The sequence below is a fragment of the Triticum aestivum genome, chromosome 4A (assembly GCF_018294505.1).
Source record: "Triticum aestivum cultivar Chinese Spring chromosome 4A, IWGSC CS RefSeq v2.1, whole genome shotgun sequence".
NCBI lineage: Eukaryota > Viridiplantae > Streptophyta > Magnoliopsida > Poales > Poaceae > Triticum > Triticum aestivum.
Window position 1 is genome coordinate 70845397 of NC_057803.1, and position 4735 is coordinate 70850131.

The following is a 4735-nucleotide window of genomic DNA, read 5'->3' on the forward strand; positions in this document are numbered from 1 at the left end:
ACTCCAAATGGGTTGAAATTATAGGATGTGACCCTACACAATATATGTGATTTATGGGCAGATTTGGAACATTTATGGGTAAAGTCAAATTGCCACTCAATTTTACTAAAAGGCCCCAAAGAAAGAAGGTGAAGTTGAGAAGGATAAAAGGAAATTCGAAGAACGGTGCATATGTGTTGTGGGTGATCCCAAGCCAATGGAATGGTTTAATATAGCTCCCTAATATTAGGAGGATTTGTTTTAAAGAGAAACCACCATGTGAATTCCCTTGGTTTAAATGGATCAAAGATCCATGCCATTTATTTAGTTGAGTTAAAAAATGACATGATGGCATGATGACATGATGCAATGCACAAATGCAAAGATGAATGCAACAGACAAAACAAACTACCCGACGAAACTCGTAAAACCAAGGAAGGCATCTGAAGCTCCGGTCTTGGGGCGTTACACATTGGACTGCATACATCAGTATGTATTGTTTCCAATAAGTCAGTGGCTCGCTCCATTGTTCCGGAGAATGGAGTCTTAGTCATCTTGCCCATGAGGCATGGTTCGCAAGCATCAAGTGATTCGTAATCAAGTGATTCCAAAAGTCCATCCGCATGGAGTTTCTTCATGCAATTTACACCAATATGACCTAAATGGTAGTGCCACAAGTATGTTGCACTATCATTATCAACTTTGCATCTTTTGGCATCAATATTATGAATATGTGTATCACTACGATCGAGATTCAATAAACCATTTATATTAAGTGTATGACCATAGAAGGTTTTATTCAAGTAAATAGAACAACAATGCTTCTTTGACTTAAATGAATAAACGTATTGCAATAAACATGATCCAATCATATTCATGGTCAACGCAAAACACCAAATAACATTTATTTTAGGTTCAACACTAATCCCGAAGGTAAAAGGAGTGTGTGATGCTGATCTTATCAACCTTGGAATCATTTCCAAGACACATCGTCATCTCGCCCTTAACTAGTCTATGTTCATTTTGTAACTCCTGTTTCAAGTTACTAATCTTAGCAACTGAACCGGTATCAAATACCCTGGGGTTACTATGAACACTAGTAAAGTATACATCAATAACATGTATATCAAATATACCTTTCACTTTGCCATCCTTCTTATCCGCCAAGTATTTGGGGTAGTTCCGCTTCCAGTGACCATTCCCTTTGCAGTAGAAGCACTCAGTTTCAGGCTTAGGTCTAGCTTTGGGTTTCTTCATGGGAGTGACAACTTGCTTGCCATTCTTCTTGAAGTTCCCTTTTTTTCCCGTGTCCTTTTTCTTGAAACTAGTGGTCTTATTAACCATCAACACTTGATGCTCTTTCTTGATTTCTACCTTTGTTAATTTCAGCATCGCGAAGAGCTTGGGAATCGTTTTTGTTATCCCTTTCATATTATAGTTCATCACGAAGTTCTAGTAACTTGGTGACAATGACTATAGAACTCTATCAATCACTATTTTATCTGGAAGATTAACTCCCACTTGATTCAAGCGATTGTAGTACTTAGACATTGTGAGCACATGCTCACTGGTTGAGCTATTCTCCTCCATCTTGTAGGCAAAGTACTTATCAGAAGTCTCATACCTCTCGACTCGGGCATGAGTCTGAAATACCAATTTCAGCTCTTGAAACATCTTATATGCTCCGTGGTGTTCAAAACATTTTTGAAGTCCCGGTTCTAAGCTGTAATGTATGGCGCACTAAACTATCAAGTAGTCATCATACCGAGTTTGCGAAACGTTCATAACGTCTGCATCTGCTCCTGCAATAGGCCTGTCACCTAGCGATGCATCAAGGACATAATTCTTCTGTGCAACAATGAGGATAATCCTCAGATCACGGATGCAGTCCGCATCATTGCTACTATGATCTTTCAACTTATTTTACTCTAGGAACATATCAAAATAAATGGGGAGCTTTAACGTGAGCTATTGATCTACAACATAATTTGCAAATACTATCAGGAGTAAGTTCATGATAAATTAATATTCAATTAATCATATTACTTAAGAACTCCCACTTTCCACTTCCAAAAATCACAGACTGCCTTGAGGTTGAGCACACAGATGATCTACGTACGTTCAAATATGATTATGGTGACTGTCGTCTACAGAAGATAGCAATTTGTCGAGTTCCCAACCGCTCTTGGGATTACAAGAACTATGAAGTTGTTGCTATCTTCGACAAGCTTGTTGCCGTCCTTACTTCCACGCTCGATGGATATTGCTCAAAAATCAATTTTTGTACACGGATGAGTATTGTGATGCAATTCAATACGAGCGTCTTGTGTTGACTGCCACCACTCGTGGCACTGTTTTTGCATGGAATCCTTATGGTTTCGGTACGTTTGTCTTCCACCATAATTATGATTGTTTCATCCACATGCATGCGAGTTAGCTAGTTTCCCTTTACTAATTAACCTTCTTGTGTTTCCAAGGTCCTGTGAACATTCCACCACCTATACTTGAAAAAAATTATAACCAAGGGGGAGATGACAATGGTGATGATCATGAGTATGAGGACGAGCAGGACCTATATACTCAGTGGCGCCTGGCAACTTATTCCGATGGATCACCTCTTCTTGTATGTATATAGGGCACTCCAGATGTTACTAATGAAGCATGTGTTGTCTCCCATGGTCGCACTCTCCGGACCTATTCCAACATCCGTTGCAGGGTATTCGGGATGGATACTAGTGTGCTAGCGCCAACACCTTCTCCCTGGTTCAGTATTGATAGTCTTGGAGAAAACTCGCTCTTCCTTGGACAAAACTATCCAATTATGGTGAAAGGCAATCCAGCTACTATTGACACAACGTTACTACCATTTATGAGAAGCAACTGTATCTATACCTCAGACATTGCTATGGTTCCCTACCCCGACTATCACAATATGCGTCCTGATATAGGCCGCTTCAGCCTAGATGATCAGTCCTGCGTTGGTCTCGAGAATGACAATAGCTGGCCCTTCCTAGAGAATCAGTTATGGTTCAAAGCAAGTGTTTCCAACACCGAGGATTGGTTGAGCTTAAGTTAATTTCATCGCTTTTGTTATTTGTTGTGTGATAAAAACTTTAGTATTTACTAGAATTTTTTGTTGGCAATAATCTATAATCCAACATGTATCCTCGTTGTCGTTGTGTGTTGATGACTTGTTGTATGTAATGAATGGTACATTTGCAAATGCATCCCGTCAACTCATGTCTACTCGCATCGCACACGGGTCGTGTGGCGGCAAGTATATTGTTTTTCTATTTGGATGATTAATGTTGCCGCTTTATTGCTTAACCCAAGCATGGCACATATCAGTTGTTGGTCTAGCGCCCGCGGTTCGAATAAATAATCTGTTTAGGATATTGGTTCCCAATTATTAATAATCTCCCGTATGTAATTAGATAAAGATTACATCAAAACTGGTCTCAAATTTGACAAAAAAGTACAATGCCACTTTGTATTGGTGTCCATATGAACAATGCTAGTGATTTTAGTTGCAAAAATTAGATAGTGCTAGTGATTTTTAGCTGCATATTTTGACTAATCGTAGTGTTACAAGTGTCGGTGTACAAAAGTAGGGGCTCTCCTTTTGCACCCCTTTACTTGTGCACGGGCAGTCAGAGCCACACCCACGACCGCACTAAGCAGGGCAGAGGAGGGATGCCGGAGCACAAGATGACCAAAACAACACCAAGACCAGAGGCGCAAAGAGAGCAAGAGGGCAAGGGGGACTCCCCCGGCAAGACTCTTGCCGGGGTGGCTTCCGCAGCCCCGGCAAGATCCTTGCCGGGGCAACTTGCCTGACGCCAACAGAGCGCGCCACCCTTGAGCCCAAGGGTTTCCAACACCATCAACCACATTGGAACCAAGTCTCGGGAGGCACCTTCGTGGTGGCATGCAGATCTTTGTAGAGATCATAAATACACGAGATTGGACGAGAACCAGAAGACGACGATCCTTAGCAAGATCCTTGCCAAGTGAGGGAGTCCTGGATTAGGGGGTCTCCGAATAGCTGGACTATATCCTTTGGCCGGACTACTGGACTATGAAGATACAAGATTGAAGACTTCGTCCCATGTCCGGATGGGACTCTCCTTGGCGTGGAAGGCAAGCTAGGCAATACGGATACGTAGATCTCCTCCCTTGTAACTGACTCTGTGTAACCCTAGCCCCCTCCGGTGTCTATATAAACAGGAGGGTTCAGTCCATAGGACAACATAGACAATCATACCATAGGCTAGCTTCTAGGGTTTAGCCTCTACGATCTCGTGGTAGATCAACTCTTGTAATACTTATATCATCAAGAACAATCAAGCAGGATGTAGGGTATTACCTCCATCAAGAGGGCCCGAACCTGGGTAAACATCATGTCCCCTGCTTCCTGTTACCATCTGCCTTAGATGCATAGTTCGGGACCCCCTACCCGAGATCCGCCAGTTTTGACACCGACATTGGTGCTTTCATTGAGAGTTCCACTATGTCGTCACCATAAGGCTTGATGGTGAAGGAAATATGCCCTAGAGGCAATAATAAAGTTATTATTTATTTCCTTATATCATGATAAATGTTTATTATTCATGCTAGAATTGTATTAACCGGAAACATAATACATGTGTGAATACATAGACAAACAATATGTCACTAGTATGCCTCTACTTGACTAGCTCATTGATCAGAGATGGTTAAGTTTCCTAACCATAGACAAAGAGTTGTCATTTGATTA